This window comes from Notamacropus eugenii, chromosome 1, assembly GCF_028372415.1.
Source record: "Notamacropus eugenii isolate mMacEug1 chromosome 1, mMacEug1.pri_v2, whole genome shotgun sequence".
Taxonomy (NCBI): Eukaryota; Metazoa; Chordata; class Mammalia; order Diprotodontia; family Macropodidae; genus Notamacropus; species Notamacropus eugenii.
In genome coordinates, this window is record NC_092872.1 from 490,482,846 (window position 1) to 490,507,239 (window position 24,394).

Sequence of the window (24,394 nt, forward strand, 5' to 3'; positions counted from 1 at the left end):
ACACACAGCCAGAGCATACACATAGGAAACCCTTGTATGGAAAATATAGCGATATAGAATCACAAATGTCTTCTAGTAATGTCAGGATGCTCCTCACAGAAATTCCCTGTGGGTCTTACATGGCCTGCCATCTCTGCCAGGCATGGCTCCCTACTGGTCTTGCCTGGCCAATGCTCAGTTCTCTTCCTCCACAATTTCTGTGGTCACTGTTAGGTCTAGCTCCACTCAAATATGTAATTGTAGAGCTTTTCTCTGCTTGAAGCTTTAGCTAAGGGTGATGTCTTCCTCATTGGAGCAGTGGTTCTGGTTCTGTCAAGGTTCTTTTTGTTAAAAGTCTTGAGATTTTTCCCTGCTATATATAGCTCTTTTAGAAAGGGGGGGGGAACCTAGCTTTTTTGACTTACCCAGTGGTCTGTTTCTCAGAACATTGGCTAGAAGGGGCTTTCTTCAGAGAGAGAAGTACCAGGCTAGATTTATATGTACCTGCTCCCTCAAATATTATTAGTCTAGGAGATTTAAATGATAGATTCAAGCTAATTTCTGGTTGCTGTTTCGGTATTGGGGGGAAAGGACCCCAAGCTCTATATCTAAATGACAATTTCACATTGAACACACATAGCAAATAAAAAAGAAACCCATTTATCTAAATGTTAGCAAAACAAACATCACAGAAAGTATCTAGAGGAAAATATATACCAGACTTTCACCAGAGTGAAAGTTCTTTCCCATTGGGATTGAAGTAACTCAGCTCAACCAATAGACAGAAAGAGACCTAGATCTCACACAATTAGAAGTCTCTCAAAGACTCTCATGTAGCAAACTGGATATAGACACATGAAAGAGACTTGCCAGCTCCTGTCATGTCTTCCCATCTTTCAACAATCTGAAGTGGGACTGGTCTTATTTATCTCTTTCAAAGATAGAAGCCAGAAGCCTGAAGTTTGAAAAAACCTGAACAGATTGAAAGCTTTAAGACAAGTAAAGAACCTAAAGAACCTCTCCTCCTCTTCCCTATTCTTCTGTTTTTCTCCTCTCCCTCCCCCTTCCCTCTCCCTCCCCCCTCTCCCTGTCTCTCTCCTTGTCTATCTGTCTGTCCGTCTCTCTCCCTCTCTCTCCCTCTCTCTCCCTCTCTCTCCCTCTCTCTCCCTCTCTCTCCCTCTCTCTCCCTCTCTCTCCCTCTCTCTCTCTCTCTCTCTCTCTCTCTCTCTCTCTCCAATTCCACCCAGCTTCACACAGATATAGGACACTAACCTCAACAAATAAAGAAAGAATCCCACATGAATGGGATTTGGGACTGAGGAGCTACAGATAGATATAGAGATAGAGATATACACACTCACGTGGGGTGAGTGTTTGTGTATGTGCAAGCAAAAAATACTGTGATAATGTTGGAGGCACAAAAACAAAAATGGAATATTTTCTGCCCTTAAGAAACTGTACATTCTAAAGGAGGAAGGGAGAATACAAGTATGCAGGTAAGTAAAATGCTAACTTAAGACAAAGCAATACAAAATAATTTATAAGAAGAAAAGAATAGGAAGTAGAAAGACGCACATACACATAGCTCCGAACCCACAAACCACAGAACGGCAGAGGGGACTAGCCCAGGGCGAATTCTGCACCCAGAGACCACGGAATATTGGAGCGAGGGAGATTTCTGTTCCGGGGAGACCTGCAAACCTCTCGCGGGGGGTCCTTCGCGCCGGGGACTGGGCGCCGGGGACTGGGCGCCGGGGCGGGAAGAAGAGAGTAGCCCTACCGCGGCAGCGACACCGTGAGAAAAAGATCCGAGAGGGCTATGGGACGGGATCTCCAGCGGCCACGCAGGTCCCCCCACCCACAGAGGGACCTGCAAACCTCTCGCAAAAGGTCCGTCGCGCTGCAGACACGGTGCCCAGCCCGGACCTGCGGCGGCGACGGCGGCCGCGGCTCCGAGAGACACAGTTCTGAGAGGGCTCCGGAGGCGGGATCTTCAGCAGCTACACAGGCCCCCCACCAACAGGTGACTGACGGGGGTAGGTGAGAGAGTCTCTTCGGCAGGTTGAGAGGGGAGTGAGGTGCCCCCATGGCTCGGGCCCCCCCGGGAGGTGGGGGCTGAGAGGCGGCTGCGGACGGGGGCTCCCCAAGCGAGCGGGAGCCTAGATCCATTGTGGAAGGTCTGTGCATGAACCCCCTGAGGGAACTGAGCCAGAGAGGTGGCCCTGCCCCTGACCTCAGCACCTGAACTTAATTCTCACACTGAATAGCAGCCCTGCCCCCGCCAAAAATCCTAAGGCGGGAAGCAGCATTTGAATCTCACTCCCCAAACGCTGGCTGGAAGGACCAGGAGGCAAGGTGGGTGTGAGGAGAACATTCAGAGGTCAGGCCACTAGGTGGAGAAAATGCCAAGAAAAGGGAAAAGAAATAAAACTATTGAAGGGTACTTTATCAGAGAAAAAAAACTTCCTCCCTTCCTTTCTGATGGGGAGGAACAATGCTTGCCATCAGGCAAAGACACAGAAATCGAGGATTCTGTGTTCCAGCCCACCCAATGGGCTCGGGCCATGGAAGAGCTCAAGAGGAATTTTGAAAATCAAGTTAGAGAGGTGGAGGAAAGACTGGGAAGAGAAATGAGAGGGATAAGGGAGAAGCATGAAAAACAGATCAGCTCCCTGCTAAAGGAGAACCAAAAAAATCTTGAAGAAATTGGCACCATGAGAACTAGCCTAACTCAGCTGGCAAGGGAGGTGCAAGGGGCCAATGAGGAGAAGAATGCTTTCAAAAGCAGAATTAACCAAATGGAAAAGGAGATTCAAAAGCTTACTGAAGAAAATAGATCTCTCAAATCTGGAATGCTACAGATGGACGCTTTGGACTTTTCGAGAAAGACAGATATCTCAGAACATACCACGCAGATTCGAAAAATGGAAGATAATGTGAAATATCTTATTGGAAAAACAACTGACCTGGAAAATAGAATCAGGAGAGACAATGTAAAAATTCTGGGACTACCTGAAAACCATGATCAAAAGAAGAGCCTAGACATCATCCTCCACGAAATTATCAAGGAAAACTGCCCTGAGATTCTAGAACCAGAAGGCAAAATAAATATTCAAGGAATCCGCAGAACACCGCATGAAAGAGATCCCAAAAGAGAAACTCCTAGGAGCATTGTGGCCAAATTCCAGAATTCCCAGGTGAAAGAGAAAATATTGCAAGCAGCTAGAAAGAAACAATTCAAGTATTGTGGAAATACAATCAGGATAGTACAAGATCTGGCACCTTCTACATTGAGGGATAGAAGGGAATGGAATAGGATATTCCAGAAGTCAAAGGAACTAGGACTGAAGCCAAGAATCACCTACCCAGCAAAACTGAGTATAATACTTCAGGAGAAAAAATGGTCTTTCAATGAAATAGAAGACTTTCAAATTTTCCTGATGAAAAGACCAGAGCTGGAAAGAAAATTTGACTTTCTAATACAAGAATGAAGAGAACCATGAAAAGGCGAACAGCAAAGAGAAATCATAAGGGACTTACTAAAGTTGAACTGTTTACATTCCTACATGGAAAGACAATATTTATAACTCTTGAAACATTTCAGTATCTGAGCACTGGGTGGGAGTACACACACACACACATGCACACACGCACACATACATAGAGACAGAGTGCACAGAGTGAATTGAAGAGGATGGGATCATATACTAAAAAAAAAAAAAATGTAATCAAGCAGTGAGAGAGAAATATTGGGAGGAGAAAGGGAGAAGTTATATGGGGCAAATTATCTCTCATAAAAGAGGCAAGCAAAAGACTTATTAGTGGTGGGATAAAGAGGGGAGGCAAGAGAAAAACATGAGATCTACTCTCATCACATTCCACTAAAGGAAAGAATATAATGCACACTCATTCTGATAGGAAAACCTATCTCATAATACAGGAGAGTGGGGGACAGGGGCACAAGCAGGATGGGGGGGAGGATAGAGGGGAGGGCATGGGGAGGAGAATGCAATATGAGGTCCACACTCATGGGGAGGGAAAGGACCATAAGAAAACAGAAGTAATGGGGGACAGGACAGGATGGAGGGAAATATAGTTAGTCCTATACAACACAACTAGTATGGAAATCATTTGCAAAACTAAACAGATATGGCCTATATTGAACTGCCTGTCTTCCAAGGGGAAGGGGTAGAGAGGGAGGGAGCTAAAGAAGTTGGAACTCAAAGTGTTAGGACCAAATGTAATGTTCTTACCACTGGGTAACAAGAAATACAGGTTAAGGGGTCAAGAAAGCTATCCGGCCCTACAGGACAAAAGAGAAGACGGAGACAAGGGCAGGGAGGGAGGATAGAGGAGAGAGCAGATAGGTCACAGGGGCAATTAGAAAACTTGGGTCTGGGGGGGGAGGGGGAAAAAAGGGGAGAAAATTTGTAACCCAAAATTGTGTGAAAATAAATGTTAAAAGTTTAATAAAAAAAATAAAATAAAATAAAGAAAGAAAAGAATACTAAGAACTTGGAGAATTAGGAAATGTAGAAAGTTGTACCTGAGCTAAGCTTTGAGGGAATCTAGGCATTCTATGCGGCAGGAATGAGGAAGGAGTGCATTGCCCGTATAAGGGACCATTTCTGCAAAGGTACTGAGACAGGAAATGGAATGTTACATACAAAGAACAACTATAGTAGCAGTCAGTTTAACTAGAAAAGATTATATGAGAGCAAATAACAAGAAACAAGAGTGGAAAAGTGGATAAGAGCTAGATTACAAAGAGTTTTAAGCACCAGGCTGAGAATTTTGTATTTCATCTAGAGGCAATAAGAAGTCCATAAAAATTTTTGGAGGGAGAGAGTGGGGGAGGGTGGGTAGTAACATAATCAGAACCATACTTTAGAAATATCTAATTAGCAGTTATAAGAAATGGAAATTGAAGAGATGCCCATCAATTGAGGAATGACTGAACAAGTTGTAGCATATGAGTATAATGGAATGCTATTATGCCATAAGAAATAATAAGCAGGATGCTCTCAGAAAAACCTGGAAAGACTTACATAAACTGATACAAAATCAAATGAGCAGAACCAGGAGAAGAGTATGTACAGTAAGAGTAATACTGTATGATGATCCACTGTGAATGAGTTAGTGGCTCTCAGCATGAGAGTGATCTAAGACAATTCCCTTACCTATCTCCAGAGAAAGAACCAATGGTGTCTGAATGCAGATTGAAGCATACTTTTTCTTTATTTTTCTTGGGGATTTTTTGTCTGCTTTCTTTCACAATATGACTAACATGGAAATACGTTTTGCATGACTGTGTATATATAACCTATATCAGACTGCTTTCTTTCTCAATGTAGGGGTGAGGGAAGGAGAGAATTTGGAACTCAAAAAAATTTAAAAAAACAAATGCTAAAATTGTTTTTACATGTAATTGGGAAAAATAAAATATTAAATTTTAAAATGTAAAAAATAAATAATATGAATTGAACCTTCAAAAAAAGAATTGAAAATTGAAGAGATGATTAAGAGATGATTAAAACGTTGTAGTATAAGAGTTAATGAAATATTACTGTGCCATAAGAAATTATGAACAGGATACTATCAGAAAAACCTAGAAAGACTTACATGAACTGATGCAGTAAAGTGAGCAGAATAAAAAGAATATTGTACACAGTAATATTATATGATGATCAACTGTGACTAACCTGCCTTATGTGAGTTCTCCATAAAATAGCCTTTTAGACAAACGTACATTTGGCATTTGAACAATGTGGCCAGCCCATCGCAATTGAGCTCTCTGCAGTAGAGTTTGAAGGCTTTGTAATTTAGTTCAAGAAAGGACCTCAGAGTCTGGTATCTTGTCCTGCCAGGTGATCATCAGAATCTTCCTAAGACAATTCAAATGGAAGCAATTCAATTTCCTGACATGGCGCTGTTATATTGTCCAGGTTTCACAGGCATACAACAATGAGGTCAGCATAACAGCTCTTCAGTTTGGTAGTCTAATACCTCTTTTCTCCCATACTTTCCTTTGGAGGCACCCAGACACTGAGTTAGCTCTGGTGATGTGTGCATCAACCTCATTATCAATATGTACTTCTCTAAAAAGTATACTACCAAGGTAAGTGAACTTATCCACAGCATTCAAAGCTTCTCCATTTTCTGTACCTAATGGTTCCATTTATAGATACTGTGGTGTGGGCTGATGGAGAACATGTATTTCCTTGGTGTTAATTGTTAGACCAAAATTAGCACAAGCAGCAGAGAATCAATTTATACTTTGTTGCCTCTCAGCTTCAAAGACTGTATCAAATGCACAATCATCTGCAAACAAAAAATCATACACCAACACTCCCTCCACTTTGGTCTTGGCTTATAGCCTTTTCAGAATTTACCATCGGTGCAGTAGTTGACTTTGATGCTGTGTTCATCCTCATTGAAGATGTTTGACAACATGGCTGAAAACATCATACTAAAAAGCATGGGAGCAAGCACACAGCCTTGTTTCACTCCATTGGTGAAAACTGGGAAAGTATGAGAGCATCATCCATTATCCAAAACCCAGGCAAACATCCTTGCTTTGTAAATCTCGGTTGGAACAGAATCAGCACCAGGTGCTTTGCCATACAAGAAGAGAATGATAGCATTAAAAACCTCTTCTTCAGCTGGAACTTAAGCTAGAGAGGGATTGATTCAACCTGAGGTATATGGTCAATGGCTTCAGCGTTGGTTAATGACCATCTGTTGAGAATATTATAGAAGTGTTCAGCCCATCTCTCCAGAATTGGGTCCTTATCACTGATAACTGTGGCTCCACAGATCTTTGCACCATAAATAGCCTTCAGGGCATCATAAAATGCTTTGGATTGTTTTTCTCTGCATAAGACTGAATTTCATTTGGCTTCTTACTAAGCCAAGAATCCTGCATCTGTCTAAGTTTTGCTTGCACTTTATTTTTGATGGAATTAAGCCAGTGTGGCTTCTCAGAGATTGACAAGACCCTACAAGTTCTTGTTTTTCATTTAGTACCTTCCTAATTTCCCCATCATTTTGATCAAACCAATCCTGATATTTGTGAGTGTTCTGGCCCAGAGGAGTAAATGCTGTGCTGTACAGCAAATCTCTGAAAGCTGCCCATTCCTCTTCTTCTCCACTGTTACCAAAAATATGTTGGCTCAGTTTTCCCCTACAGTCAGTAATAAACTGTTCACATATGGAAAAGGATTCCAGTAGGTTGATATCAAGTCTTCTGATAGTTGTCATATCCTGAGGCTGCCACTTTTGTTGAATGAAAATATTTAGCTTAGAGAAGATAAATTTATGAAAGGTAGCACTTTGTACCACACATTGCCTTGTGACTCTTACATCTTCTCTGTCCCAACCCTATGGCCTGGGCCAATTGTGTATGTACAGAATTGTGACTATAGGTTCCAGAATATACTCAACTTCTTCAGTAGCCCATTGCCACAGTACTTTGGGGTAGGTTAAGTAGTAAGATAGTAATATATTAATTCAAACCAGTTTAATCCAGTTCAAACACATTCAATCTAGTTCAGAGCAGTTTAATTCATTTAAAATCAGTTAAAACTCATTTACTCCTTTTCAAATAATTTCAAATCAGCTTAATACAGGTAAAATAATATTAATGCAGCTCAAACCTTTGATCCAGTTCAAACCAGTTTAATTGACTTCAAACCAGTTTAATCCAGTAATTTATTAACCTCCAACTATGTATAAGGTACTTTGCTTGGCACTGATGATCTAAAGATCACAAATGATAAAATCCCTTACCCCAACGAGCAGGGATATTAAGAAATGCACATAAAGAAGAGAATTTTTAAAAAATGTATATAAATAAATGTGATTCTGAGTAGAAATGGACATAAAGAAGAGAATTTTTTAAAAATGTATATAAATAAATGATTCTGAGTAGAACCCATTCCACCCTGTTCAAACCAGTATAAATCAGTTTAAACAAGATTCATCCAACTAAAACCAGTTCAATCCAGTTCAAACCAGTTTAATGCAAACCAGGTTAATCTAATTCAAGCCAGTTTAATTTAGTTCAAACCAGTATAAACCAGTGTAAATCAGTTCAAACCAGCATAAACCAAATCACACCAGTATAAAACATTATAAAAAAGTTCAAAAGAGTATAAAACAGTTCTTACAAGTAGAAACCACTTGGAACCAGTATAAACCAATGGAAATCACTTCAAAATAATTCTAAACCCATATAAACCAGATGAAACCAACTGAAAAAATATAAACCAGCCTAAACCAGTATAAAACATTTAAAACCCATTCAAACAAGTTTAATCCAGTTCAAACCAGTCCAAATCATTACAAACCAGTTGAAACCAAGACAAACCAGTTCAAACTAATACAATCCAGTTCAAACCAGTATAAACCAGTTCAAATTGTTCACATCCTTAGAACATTTATCAGTTGGGGAATGACTCATAAATTTGACAAAGTTCTTTATGCATTTGAGATATAAGACATTTATCTGAGAAACTATCTTTTTTTTTTCAAATTTTCTGCTTTCCTTCTGATCTTGGCTATATATATTTGTATAAAAATTTTTTAATTTAATGCAATCAGATTTATCCATTTTATGCCTCACAATTCTCTCTTGTTTATTCATAAATTGTTCTTTTATCCATAGGTCTGATGAGTAATATGTTCCATGTGATAACTCCCTTCATATCTAGATCACGTATCCATTTTGACCTTATCTTTGTAAATGATATAAAATATTGGTCTATGCCTAATTTTTGCCACTGTTTTACAGCTTTCCCAATTTTTTTTTTTACCAAATAACAATTTTCTTATCTCAAAAATTTTAAATTTTACATGTCAAACACAAAGTTACTAGAATCATTTGCTGCTGTGTATTATATGTCTACTCTGTTTCACGGATCTTTCTATTTCTTAGCCAGCAACAGATAGTTTTGATAGTTATTGCCTTACAATATAGTTTAAGATCTAGTACTGCTAAACCTCCTTTCTTTGCATTTTTCCATTAGTTCCTTTGATATTCTTGAACTTTTGTTCTTTCAAATGAATTTTATTATTTTTTCTAATTCAATAATTTTTTTTTTTTTGCTAACTTAGGATGGCATCAAATAAATAGATTAGTTTAGGTAAAATTGTCATTTTTATTATATTGGCTCTGCCTACCCATGAACAATTAATATTTCTCCAGTTATTTACATCTGACTTTATTTGTATTAAAAGTATTATGTTCATATACTTCCTAGGTTTGTTTTGGCAGGTATACTCCCAGGCATTCCATAATGTCTAATGTTATTTTAAATATCTCTTACTACCTCTTCTTAAAGGTTTTGTTGGTAATATGTAGAAATGCAGATGATGCCACTTTGCTAAAATTATTCAATGTTTTCACTAAATTTTTAGTTCCTTGTAATATATTGTTGTAGTGTCCTAGCTAGTGGTTTATATAGCATTTTTGCATCTATATTTCTTAGTGAAATTGGTCTATATTTTTCTTTCTCTGTTTTTGTTCTTCCTGGTTTAGGTATCAGTACCATATTTGTTTTATAAAAGGAGTTTGGTATAACTCCTTCTTTGCCTATTATTCCAAATAATTTATTTAATACTGGAATTAGTCTTTAAATGTTTGGTAAAATTCACTTGTAAATTCATCTGGTCCTGATGTTTTTGTCTGAGGAAGCTCATTTACAGCCTATTTAATTTTTTTCTAAACTAGGTTTATTTAGGTATTCTATTTCCTCTTCTGTTAATGTAGGCAGTTTGTATTTTTGTAAATATTCTTCCATTTCACTTAAATTACTAAATTTATTGGCGTATAATTGGGCAAAATAGCTCCTTTTTCTTGCTTTGATTTCATTTTCATCAGTGGTATATTCACCCTTTTCATTTTTAATACCAGTGATTTGGTTTTCTTCTCCCTTTTAAAAAAATCCTATTAACCAATGGTTTATCAGTTTTATTACTTTTTTCATGAAACTCACTACTAGTTTTATTTATTATTTCAATAGTTTTCTTACACTTAATTTTATTAATTTCACTTTTAATTTTTAGGATTTCCAATTTAGTGTTTAATTGGGAATTTTTAATGTGTTCTTTTTCTAGGCTTTTAAAATTGCATATCCAGTTCACTGGTCTGCTCTTTCTCTATTTTATTGATAAAAGCACTTAGAAATATAAATTTTCTTCTGGTGTGTTTTGCATAACTACACATGTATAACCTATGTCACATTGCTTGCCTTTTCAATGAAAGAGAGGAAGGAGGGGAAGAATTTTAAACTCAAAATTTGAAAGAAAAAAAAGAATATTAAGATTGTTTTTACATGTAATTGGGGAAAAAATTAAATTTTAAATTTAAAAAAAGGTATAACAAAATTGAGAGTGGGGTGAGAGGAGAAATGGATCTTTAATTAAATAAAGGACTTCCAAACATTCATTCTGAAAAGTCCATAGCTAAGTAGAAGGTTTTTTTCCAATTTATTTATTTTTAGTTTTCAACATTCACTTCCATAAGTTTTAAATTTTCTTCCCCTTCTTCACCTCCACCCCAAGACAGCATGCAATCTGATATGGGCTCTACACATACATTCCTATTAAACACACTTAAACACTTAGTCATGTTGCATATAAGAATTATAACAAAGTGGAGAAACCATGAGAAAGAAAAACAAAACAAAATAAAACAAAAAAGAAAATAGTCTGCTTTGCTCTGCATTCCAACTCCATAGTTCTTTCTCTGTATATGGATAGCATTTTCCATTATGAGTCCTTTGGAATTGTTTTAGGTCCTTGTATTGCTGAGAAGGGCTGTTTATCAAAATCAGTAATTGTGCACTGAGGCTATTTCTGTGAACAATGTTCTCCTGGTTCTGTTCACTTCACTCAGCATCAGTTCATATAAGTCTTTCCAGGTTTTTCTAAAGTCCTCCTGTTCATCATTTCCTATGGCACAATAGTATTCCATTACATTCATCTACCACAATTTATTCAGTCATTCCCCAATTAATGGGCATACCCTCAATTTCCAGTTCTTGGCCACCACAACAAGAGCTGCTACAAATATTTTTGTACATGTGGGTCCTTTTTCCATTTTTATGATCTCTCTGGGATACAGCCCTAGAAGCAGTATTGCTGGTTCAAAGGGTATGCACATTTTTATAGCCCTTTCTGAGTAGAAATTTTGAACTGCAAACAAAAGTCCAAAACAAACATACAAAGGTAATGCTTTTGTGAAATTAGAAGGGTTTATGTGATGATGAAGTGCTTATATTCAAATAGGTATAGAAGAAATAAGTGCCCCTTTAAAATACTAATGTTTTCATGGATCATAGAGGGTGTTAAATAAGATAAAGGGCCTAGAGTGGTTTTATTATTTTTTTATGTTCTTAGGAAACAAAAGGGGGGAAAAAGAATACATTAGGGAAGAAATTACCTTTAACCCAGCAATACCACTACTAGGTCTATTTCCAAAGATAATCAAGCAAAGGAAGAAAACAAACCCAATATTTTCTACAATATTTCTAGCATCTATTTTTGTAGTAGCAAAGAACTGAAAATTGTTGGGCTGCCGGTCGATTAGGGAATGGCTGGACAAGTTGCAGTATATGATTGTGATGGAATACTACTGTGCTATAAGAAGTGATGACCCTGATGATCTTAGAAAAAATGGATAGATTTGCACAAAATAAGGAAGAGCTAAATGAGCAGAACCAAGAGAATGTTGTATATAGTAATATAAATAATGTTTTAAGAACAACTTTGAGCAAATAAATCGTTCTGACTACCATAAATGTCCAAATTAGCAACAAAGGACATACAAAGATGGTATCTGCATCCAGAGAAAGAACCAACAAATATGTGTGTGGATATATACATATACATATATATACATATACATACATATATACATGTGTATATATATCTACATATACGTACATATATACACACACAAATTTGTGTCTAATGGGAGCCATCTCAAGGGGAAGGATGGAAAAAAGAAAAAAGAAATTTACATGATAACTTTATTATATATTGAAAGAAATAGCAAGTTGTACATAGTATATTTGCAGTTTTGCATGCAATCATCTTTTTTTATGATGCTATGTTATGTAAATGCTTGCTTTATTCCATAAATTAAAATTTTTTAAAGATTATAGATAGCATTTTCCCATATAAGAAGTAAACAGTTTGACCTTATTGAGTTCCTTATAATTGATCTTTAATGTTTACCTTTTGTTTCTTCTGGATCTCATATGTCAAATTTTCCATTGAGTTCTGGTTTTGGTTTTTGTCACAAATGCCTGAAAGTCTTTCCATTCATTAAATATCCTTTTATTTTTCATTCTGGATTATACCCACCTTTGCTGGCTAAGTTATTTTTGATTGCAGCCCCAGCTTCCTTGCTCTTCAAAATATAACGTTCCAAGCCCTTTGGTCTTCTAATGCAGAGTCTGCTAAATGTTGTGTTATCCTGACTGCAGCCCCACAATAACTAATTTTTTTTTCTTTTTGCTTATAGTATTTTCTCCTTGATCTGGGAAGTTGGTTATAATATCACTGTAAATTTTCATCTTAAAGTCTCTTTTAGGTGGGGATTGGTGGACTTTTTCTATTTCTATTTTACCCTCTCATTCTAGAACTTGAGGATAATTTTCTTTAATAATTTTTTGTAATATTATAGCTAAACTCTTTTTTTTTTATCATAACTATCAGGTAGTCCAACAATTCTTATACTGTCTCTTCTCAATCTGTTCTCCAAATCAGTTGTTTTCCTAATGAAATGTTTCACATTCTCTTCTACTTTTTCATTCATTTGATTTGTTTTATTATTTCTTGGTATCTTATAATGTCATTAGCTTCCCCTTGCCCAATGCTAGTTTTTCTTAAGTTTTTGGATCTTTTTCCAATTGACTAATTTTCTTTTCATAATTTTCTTGATTTTCTTGAATTACTCTTATTTTTTCCCCTAGTTTTTTATCAGCCTCTCTTATTTGATTTTTAAAATCCCTTTGAAGCTCTCTAAGAACTCCTTTTGGGCTTGTGACTATTTGACATGTTTCTTTGAAGTAGGAGTGACTTTTTTGTTTCACAATATTCTTCTGAGTATGAACCCAGATCTTTATTGCCACAGTCAGGTTCTTTCTCCTTTACTTACTCATTTTAAAATATATATTTATTAATTTTTCATTTTCAACATTCACTTTTATAAGATTTTGAGTTCTAAATAGTATACTCACTTTTTTAAATAGCTTATAATTACAGCCAGGTTCTAGTCCCAAGGTGTGAGGGATGATACCTCTGGCTTCAAGTTTTTCTTACTGTTCTTTCCTGAGCTCTGTCTGGGAACCCAATGTTGGGCATTCCTCTTCACTCTAAGCCATGACTAGGGCCCCTAGCGATGCTGTCCACTCAGATTCTCTTGCTCCTTGCACTCCCAGTCGACAGCTACAAACTCCAACACACTCCTCTATCCTGGAACTGAAACCAGCAACTCTGCTCTCTTCTACGTGCCCACAGCCAGCAAGATCCCCAGCCCTCTGCAACTACATTCAACAGGCATGAGCTCACTCTTCTCCCACAGCTTCAGTGTGAGATGATGTTTGGTCAGCACATCTAGACCTGGCATCCAGCGACAGTGGATTGTCCTTCAATCTTCCCCTACTAGGCTATCTGACCTATGTTTGAGGCTTCCCCCAGGGCTTGTTGTTAATTCATCAGAGTCTATTCAAGGTTAACAGAAATCTCTTAGCATATATAACCAATGGATCTCATTCTTCTTAACCTTTGACAGTGCTGACCCTTCCTCCTTGATGCTTTCTTCCTTGAGTTTTCATGAGACTGCTCTCTCCTGACTCTCCTCCTACATGTGTGGCCCCTCCTTCTCAGTCTCCTTTGCTGACACATTGGATAGAGGGTTACATCTGGAGTCAGAAAGACCCAAGTTTGAATCCAGCCATAGACATTTACAAGCTGCATAATTCTGGGCAAATAACTTCTATCTACCTCAGTTTCAGTAGTAAAATGGGGGTTAAAATAGCACTGACCTCCTAGGGTTATTATGAGGATCAAGTGAGAATATATATAAAGTGTTTTGCAAATCTGGAAATATAAATGCTAGCTATTATTATTATTACCACCTTCTATGCATGGATGTATCCTTCAAGCTGGGTCAAGACCCTTGTTTCTTAGTAGTCTTTTCAAATTCTGTGGGTCCAACTATCATTTCTATGTAGAAGACTCACAAATCTATATATCGAGCCCCAGTCTTTCTCCTAAGGAATGGTTCAATACCACCAAGAGGCAGTTGGACATCTACAAATGGACATCCCATAGTTATTTCACACTAAACACGTCCAAAACAACTAATCTTCCCACACACACCTATAAGCCCTCTTTTCTTCCTAATATCCCTGTCTTTTAAGGGTACCACCATCCTTCCAGTCATCTGAAATAATCCTTAATTCTTCCCTTTCCCTCACCCCTCACATCTGGCTTGCTGCCAGACTCTCATCAACTCTACTGTCATAATGTATCTCATTCTCTCCACTCCAAACAACCAGTAATTGGTTCTAGTCTTCATTGCCTTCCAAGTCAAGTCAGATCAATGAGCATTTATTATGCTCTTACTGTATGCCAAGCATTGTGTCACGCACTGGGGACACAAAGAAAGGAAGATAGAATCCATGTCACCAAAGGGTTTAAAATCTAATAAGGGAGTTTGCTGTTGTTAAGTTGTTTAGTCATGCTTAACTCTTCATGACCCCATTTATGAGGTTTCCTTGGCAAATATACTGGAGTGGTTAGGCATTTCCTTCTCCAGTGTCCTCATTTTACAACTGAAGAAACTAAATGACTTGCCCAGTCACACATTAGTATCAACACTCTATCCACTGTGCCATTCAGCTGGCCTATAATAGTGGTGACAACATGCAAATAATTATGGACAAACCAGATATATCTATATATGTACATATATAAACCAGGCATAGCCATATCTATATATGTGTATTTATACATACATATATATATATATATATATATATATATATATAAACCAGATATATCCATAAGTTGGAAATAATCTCAGACAGAAAGGCTTTTTGCAAATGGTAAGATTTTAGGTTGAATTTGAAAACTAGGGAAAACAGGAGATAGAGATGAGGAAGGAGACAATTCAATACATAGGATTCAGTGTCTGAAAAAATACAGAGTAGAAAGATAGAGTACCTTGTGTGAGAACCAGCAAGGAGAACCTTATCACTCAATCAGGTAGTATATGGGAAGGGGTAAGGTATAAGAAGCCTGGAAAGGTAGAAAGCAACCACAATATGAAGGACTTTCAACACCAAAAAAAATGGGGGATTTTACATTTGATACTAGAACCACTGGAGTTTACTGAATAAGGATTTAGGAAGATCATTTTGATAGCTGCATGGAGGATGAACTGGAATGGGGAGAGACTTGCAGCAAGAAGGTCAACCAAGATGTTGCAATAATCCAGATGTGAGGTAGTACACCACCCTGCAAAAGGATGGTGCCAATGTCAGAGGAAAGAAGGAAGTATAAAAGAGTATTATTAAGGTAAAGTTGATAGGATATAACAACAGATTGGATATAGGAGAGTGGTGGAAGAGAATGTGAGAAGTCAAGGACGACACATAGGTTGTGAGTTTGGGTGATTAAGAGGATGGTGGTATACTCATTCATAACAGGGAAGTGATGAAGAAGGGAAGTCTTAAGGGGAAAGATAATGAGTTTGGTTTTGGAAATACTGTCTGTGAAACATCCAGTTTGAGATGTCCAATTTAAGCAGTTGAATGTGACACTAGATATCAAGAGAAAGATTAGGTCACTTGGATGATTAAAATTGTTTTCTCTTTATCCAGGCTCTCCCCCTCTCCAATATATCTTCCACACAGTTGCTAAATTAATATTCCTAATGTATAGATCTGATCATGTTACTCCCCTCATCAAAAATCTCCAGGGACTTTCTTTGACCTCTAGTATAAAACACAAAACTCAGCTGTTAAAAGCCCTTCACAATCTAGCTTTGACCTACCTTTCCAAGCTTATTTTTCATTACTCCTTCATGCACTTTCCTTTCCAGCCTTCATCTACTTGCTATTTCTTGTACAAGTCATTCCATGTTCTATTTCAATGCCTTTACACAGATTGTCCCCCGGATTGGAGTGCATTTCTCCCTTACCTTTGTCTCATGAAATTCCTGGCTTCCTTTAGCTCAGTTCCTACCTCAGATGGACAGACAATCTTGCTTCCCTCAATTGTGAGTACCTTCCCCATGAAATTATTTTGTGTATAATTTTCTATGTACACACTGCTTTTCCCTCAGAATGGGGAACGTTACTTGAAGGTAAGGAAATGTATTTTTTTCTTAGTATACTAAGCATATGGCAGGTGCTTAATAAATGTTGGTTTCATGAATGAATCAAAAGTACAGTGCTACCATCGCCTCCTTGGTTCTAGATATTTGTACTTCTGATAGTGTAGCCTAAAGTAGATTAGTCTTTTTCGCTGCCATAACACAGTTAGTTAACAGTGTCCACTACTGCAACCTAAGTTTGTTTGTTTTTTCACATGAATAATTTTCTATCACCATCTTTCTATTCTGTGCTAATACACTTGTGCTACATACATACACTTGTGCTAATACACTTGACTTTTTAAACCCAAGTTTGGACTTTATGCTTATCCCTGTTGAATTTAGTCTTATTAGAGATAAATATGGAAATCTTACTCTAAAGCCTCATCATGACTATGAAGGTGACCCTGGGTTCTTAAAGGAACACAAACTCTCACAGGTTCCACCATACTGAATAAGCTTTGAGTATGGCTGCAGGAATAAATCTTGTCTATTTTCCAAAGGTCAGCCTCACTAATCATGGAAAAACTCATAACCAGTAAGTTGGCTATGTGGTGATGAAACCATGGCAGGCCATAATACAGGGAAAAGTAGAAAATAATGTTCAGTCTCACATGGTTCACTTTCACTTCTGCAGTGATAATGGCAAAGTGGCAAGAAAGGAGGCAGAAAGGTGCTAAAAATCACACAATTTTTAGACTGTCAGCATGTAACTTGTAACTTGACGGTTGGTACTCTAAATGTGATATCCTTATCGAATGACCAATGAATACATTATACTGGAGGAGCTAAATGCATATTAATCTTCCAATTCTTACTATAAACAAAACCAGAAGAAAGAAATTATAGCCAGGTAGAAAGATAGCTCATGGGTATTCTCATGAAAAATAAGTCAAGAAACTTTTAGCACAGTGTTGACACATAGCAAGTACTTATTAAAGCTTCTTGATGACTTGAAAACAAGTTAGCAGAGTGGATTTTATTTTATATGCTAAAACTTGAAGAAATACTACTTTGGGAAGAGCCAAGATGGCAGAATAACAGGAAGAAGTACAGTTGAGTTCTCCCCCGTAACTCCTTTACAAAAAATCTAGAATACACATCAAACCAAGTCTTAATTGGAAAATATTTTTTTTTAAGTCACAATGAGTCCTTTTTTCCAGCACAGGTTGGCATGAGGAGACAGAAAGCTTTGTGGACACTGAGGACAGGGTCTAACCAAGAATGGTCAGACAGAGCCTTGCTACACAAAGACTAAATGAGGGCTAAGGCTGTGCTCCAAGGCAAGAAAAGGTCCAGGTCCACAAAGCCTGACCTGATCTTCCGCAGGATGCAGGAATGGGTACTAACTGACAGCTCTGTCACTGAGTACTCAATTCTGGATCACACATTCAGGGTAGAATGCAGACCCTAGTCTGTATACTGAGTAAGGAGCAAGTTCAGAAGCAAGCACTAATTATTTGGCTCTGATCCTGAAGGTGAAAAGGAATTAGGGATCTTTGTTCCAGCTTCCATTTCAGTCTTAAGCCTACAGAAGAATAACCAGAGCAGGAATCTCAGACCAAGGGGAGCATGTAGTTCTGTCACTCCAAACCAGCAGAGGTTTCCAGCTAGCTAATAGGGGCCAAGTCCAGCAACAGTCTACTGGAACTCCAACCAAGGACAAGTCCATAGGTGTTGCTTAGACTCAAACCAAGGTGAGGAACTTACAGAGCTATAATCAGGAAGGCAAAGGTCAAACCATTTTGGGAGCACTGAAAGGTTGTAGTGAAAAGAAATAATAAGAAGGAAAAGCATAAGAGAATAAATAGAGGCAAATATACAAGTAATAGTAACAACATCAAACACGAATAGAATGAACGCACTCATAAATAAGATAGCAGAATGGATTAGAAAAAAGAATTCAACAATATCTTGTTTACAAGAAACACTTGAAACATAGAGATTTGCATAGAGTTAAAATAAGGGACTAGAGTAAAATATATTATTCTTCAGATGAAGTAAAGACCTCTGATCAGTCCCATGATCAACCATGACTTTGAGTGTATAATAATGAAGCATAATATCCTCCTCCTAACAGAGAGGTGATAAAGTCAGGGTGCTGAATGGGTCATATATTTTTTGATATGCCAGTGTCAGAATTTGTTTTGCTTTACTATGCATATGTGTTACAAGACTTCTGTTTTTGTATTTTTTTTCTAGTGGAGGATTGTAGTTAGAATGAAAAGAAAACCAATTCCTGTTAATTGACAGTAAAAGAAAATAAAATAAAAACCACATTAAAAATAAAGAACTGATGTAGAGAAAAGTTAATAGAACCAAGAAAACAATTTATACAAGGACAACACTAAAAAAACTTTGAAAAACTTACACATCAACATTAGTTGCTGATGATAAAGAGAAATCCTATGAATAACAAGAACCTCCAAATCAAATCAACACACATTCAGATAATTAGTGACCTCAATCCAAAAGTGAGGAAAGGTAAAGATAAGCAGGAACATACATGTAATAATGGTTAAAGAAGCAAAAATTTTAAAAAGGACAAAGACTTGTAGATTATACAGAAGCCTTACACTTCTTTATCACAAGCACTTTCTTTTTTAAAAGATTTATTTACTTTTAGTTTTCAACATTCACTTCCATAAGATTTTGAGTTCTAAATTTTCTCTCCCTCTCCAAGATGGCATGCAATCTGATACAGGTTTTACATACACAATTCATATTAAGCATATTTTCACATTAGTCATGTTGTAAAGAAAGATTAGAACCAGTGGGAGAAAACATGAGAAAGAAGAAACAAAAAAAAAGGGCAAACAGTGTGCTTCAGTCTGCATTCAGACTCCATAGTTCTTCATGAGCTTTTTCTTAAAAAAAAGAAAAAAGAAAAGAAAAGAAAGAAAAGAATTGACAGTCATTGGACATGCTGCATTACTTGGGTCACTAGCAGAAACTCTACAGCAGGGAAAAGTATGGGTCTTCTTTCTGAACTGATTATGCAGAGCAAAGTGAGCAGAGCTAGGAAAACATTTTATGCCATAATAATAACACTATGGAGAAAAACAATTTTGAAAGATTTTAGGACTATGATAAACACTGCATTGAAATACTCACAAACGAGGAGTCCAAAGGGGTAAAGATTTAATGTCACTCAACTTCCGAAAGGGAGGTGAGGCACTCAAGAGAGATACATACTCTTATGTGCCTGATGTGGGACTTTCTTTTGCTGGTCTGTGCAATTTATTAAGGGTGCTTTTTAAAATTTTTACTCATTGGGGAAGAAAAGGGATAGTGAGAGGGACATATTTTTTAAAAGAAAAAAAGGGGAGAAATAAGAGATATATAGGTCTTTAGTAGAAAGCAGAGAACAAACTGAACCTGAAATGTGAGGGAGTAAAAAATGGGGACTGTCTATGGAAATTCTCTACTTCGCGAGAACATCTGTTTTGCACAGGAAGTGATGCCTCATTTAAACTTTCAGTGGCTTTTACTTTCCAAAAGAGAATAGGGAAATGGAGCTGGCTTCATCTGAGTGACCTGTAGTAATCTAGCAAACAAGCCTCTTCCACTTTAGACTAGAAACTTCAGTGAGTGTTGACAGCCCAGTGCTACACAGATGTTGGCCATAAAGAAAACAGAACCAGGTTTACCACTTTGTTGACTATTTAATAGCCCTTTTACTTCTTTTAATAGCCTGTAAAAAAAATGTTGCAATCATCATGTTGCCTTAAAAGACTTTTTTCTATTATTTCAATGTTTTAAACTTATAAATCTTCCTAAAGACTGAAAGCCTGAGCACCTGTGCTTAAATTAGACTATAAAGAAGGCCCCTGTGGGAGGCTAATCTCTAATAAGTTAAAGATGCTTCAAAAATCTCAGTTTGTTTGGGGTTTTTTGTGGGTTGTGTTTTTTTTAAGGGACTCTGGCAAGCCTGACAGCTTTCAGTGAAAAGAGTGAAATCTTTCACCAGCATATGGATCGTGAACAGAAGGAAGAGCTCCTTTGTTCTGAGCACTAGAAAAATGGCCAGATTTTTTAAAAGTAGTGTCTGTTCATTTTTATTATTAATACTTTTGTGACAGGTGGCACGGATAGGTGGTGCTACAAGAGCTATAACATATTTGGCTCATTCTCCTGCTTTCAGCAACCTAGAGAAAAGTCTGCTGATAGTTAATTCATTAACCAGGAAGGGAGTACACTATAAATATTGTCACCAGGTGTGGTTATCATTAGGTTACCAGCCCAGTGGCTACTTCATAGGGTATGAATTACATATGTACTGTCATTCCCAGAAGTTGAAATATCCCTAAAGCTCAGCCTACCCACTTAGACTACTCCCCTTCTCCCAATATTCTGATCTCTCCAGGGATCCTGAGACAGCATTGCCTGCCTAGGGATCAATACAGAAATGTAATCTAGAATGTACTTCAAAATTAATAAAATAGGCAATCTCTTATCTGTACTCCACCCCCCCCACCCTATACCTACCAATTCTGTTGTTCTTATTGATCAACCTCATTCATAAGATTTTTACAGGCTACATAACTAATTAAAATACAATAAATAACTAAATGAAATTAATATATAGTAAAACTGTAAAGAAATGGCCTTAGCTGATTATCTCTCCTTCCAAGCTGCTCAAAACATTTCCCAAAATGGAAAACCTCCTCCCATTTTTTCCCCGGTGACTAAAGATTAAGAACAGAAGGTATGTATGGGGGATGGGGGGAAGGAAGAGAAAGAGTAATAATTTCATTTTTTAAAATTCAATTTTATTTTATTTTCCATTCCAAATTTTCTCACTCTTACCTCCCACTCCCCTACACTGAGAAGGTAAGAAAAAATAAAACCAATACAACTAGGTACAGTCAAACAAAACAAATTCCTGCATTAGCCATATCAGAAAGAAAGACAGAGAGAGAAAGAAAGAAAGGGAGGGAAAAGGAAAAGATTCTTCAATCTGTCCTCTGAGTTCATCAACTCTCTATGTGGAGGTGAACAGAATTCTTCAGTGTGAGTTCTTTGGATTTGTGGTTGGTTGTCATGATTTGAACTCCTAAGTCTTTCAATTATTTACCTTTAAAATATTATTGTATACACTATTCTCCTGGTTCTGTTCATTTCAATTTGGATCACTTCATATGAGCCTTCCCAGATTATTCTGAAACTATCCCCTTCATTTCTTACAGCAAAATAGCATTCCATCACTTTCATATATCATTACTTGTTCAGCAATTCCACAATTTATTAGTACTCCCTCAGTTTCCAATTCTTTGGCCCCACAAAAAAGAGCTGTATAAATATGCTTATACATATAGGGCTTTTTCCACTTTCTTTGTGATCTCTTTGAGATATAGACCTGATAGCAGTATCACTGAATCAAAAAGTATTAGTTTATACTCAATAGGAAAGTATATGTAGAATCTATACAGAATTGTATGCAGTCGTGGGGAGGGAGGGGGGGAGTGGGGAGTAGGTGGGGAGGGATAAAATCGCAATTGTATGGCAGTGATTGTTAAACATTAAAAAAATAAAAAATAAAAAAAGTATTAGTTTAATAGCTTTTGGGGGTTGGTTCCAAATTGTTTTCCAGAAGTACTGAACCATTCGTACCTCCATCAACAATAAATACCTGTTTTCCCATAGCCCCTCCAACATTTGCCATTTCCCTTTTTTTCTTTTGCAACTTTGACAATCTGATGGGTGTAAAGTAGTTTCTCAGAGTTATTTAATTAATAAGTTATTAAAAATTTTAATTATTTAATTAATAATTATTAATAATTATTTAATTATTTTAATAAATTAATAAAAACTTAAGCATGTTTTCATTTGGCTATAGCTAACATTTCTTCCCCTGAAAATTGCCTATCCTTTGATCAGTTGGGGAATGGTCAGGTAGTCTGAAATGGAATGGTCTTATTGTAATACTTATCATTATTAATTAAATTCAGTTCCCTATGTATTTTTCCTTCATTGCTGAAGAAGACTACGCCATCAGAGAAATAATGACATGACTTCCACTTGACTTTATTTTGAGTGAGGGAGGGCTGTGCAGGTCACCAGCCTCACTTCTCCTCCAGAGTCATCTGAATTCAGTGACCAGATATTTCTCAGAATGACTGGAGATGACCCAGGATGAGGCAACTAGGGTTAAGTAGCTTGCCCAAGGTCACACAGCTAGTGAGTGTCAAGCGTCTGAGGTGAGATTTGAACTCAGGCCCTCTTGACTCCTGCACTGGTGTTCTATCCACTGCACCACCTAGCTGCCTTAGTTCCCTATGTATCTTGGAAATGAAACTGTTAAAAGAAAAACTTACTGTAAAGTTTTTTTTTTTTACCACCAACTTCCTGCTTCTCTTCTAATTTTAGCTGCATTGGTTTTGTTTGTGCAAAACTTTTTTAATTTTATGGAATCAAAGTTGTCCATTTAACATCCTATGAACCTCTCTATCATTTGGTCATGAACTCTTCCCCATCCATAACTTTGACTGGTAATTTCTTCTACACCCCCCTAATTTGCTTATGATGTCACCTTTTATGTCTAAAACACGTATCAAATTGGAATTTATCTTGGTTTACAGTATGAGATGCTTCTGGGACTTCTTTTCAGAGGTCAGGGGCTCCAATCAACTCAAGCAAGGAAACATTGGGTAAGAGAAATTTGTTTTCCCTTTATCTCTCACCAAGAGAGAGCTTTCAAAAGCTGCTTATCCAATTACGTGTATGTCTTACATCACTACACATGTATAGTTTTCAATGAGAGGAGGTGCAGGGGGCAGAAGGGAGAGAATTTGGACTTCAAAGTTTTAAAAATGAATGTTAAAAATTGTTTTTACATGTAACTGGGAAAAATGAAATACTAAATTTAAAAAAAAAGAATTAGGAAAAAACCGCTGCTAGTCCAAACATTCTGAAATCTATTTCTTCTCCAGATCCACTGTCCCAGAAGCACTTACTCCCACATTCCTGACAGGTACCTTTTATTTCATTTCTGGATCTGTTTACAACTCTGCCTTGTCTTGGTTACAGCAGACAGAAGCACTTAGAAGGGCTACCATGATAGCCATGCAGAAAATATCAGTGGTATTTCCACCAGTTTTCTCCAGCATGGCTGACCAGCACTTGGCTCTGCATTCTTCTCTCTGCTTCATATATACTAGGAACTATCCAATGATGCCCCAGTCCTTTGGGCACATGTAGTCTGCTCTGCCTGGTACCAACCCACATGGATGTTTTGGGAAGCCTACTTTTAAAAGTGCAAGAGCAGTCCTGCTCCCCAGTTCAGAGCACTTACAGATAGTCAGTGACTGTTTCCTGTCCTCTTATTAGCTGCTGAACAGGAACTGAGTAGGCATTCAAAAAAGGACTAACTGATCAAACCCAATTCTTTCCTTCCTGCTAACTGTGAAGTACCAGAAAGGATCCCACACACATATACCTGACTGGCTATGAATGGCACATGGCCTCTTAGGCAAGTGTGTCTGAAATGAAACCAATGCATATTTGTGTCTCCTTTCCTTTGATACTGGGCCTGTGAGACCTTAAAATGTGGGAAGAGCCACTAGAAACCCAGCAGTTGAGCCAAGGAAGGAGCCTGAGGAGTGACCTACATGGTCCAATCTAGTAGTAAATCAACCCAACATGTCCTGGAAGAAAAGGAGAGTGGCTATGCTACATCCAGAAGTTTGGGTGGTGGAATGAATGTTTGTAGCAACTTCTTTAAATCTGAGCCCACTCTGCCCAAGGACTAAGGTGGTAGATGGGAGTATGCCCCTAGTTCAGGGAGTTATGGGGGAGAGGTATTTGAACTTCTGTTTGTGCTGTTATCTTCTCAGTAAATATCCTTAAAAGCTTATTGGTCTTAATTGCTTACTGATAGCATCCAGGATATATCAACTGGCACTAATTACTGGTCTAACTTGCAAAGTGCACACCAAAAAAATTACTGCTGTACAATGGCTAAGTAAAAAAAAAGAGAAAGTCATTTTTTTCCCTCTGATGGATCATGAAAAGTAGGGGATTTAA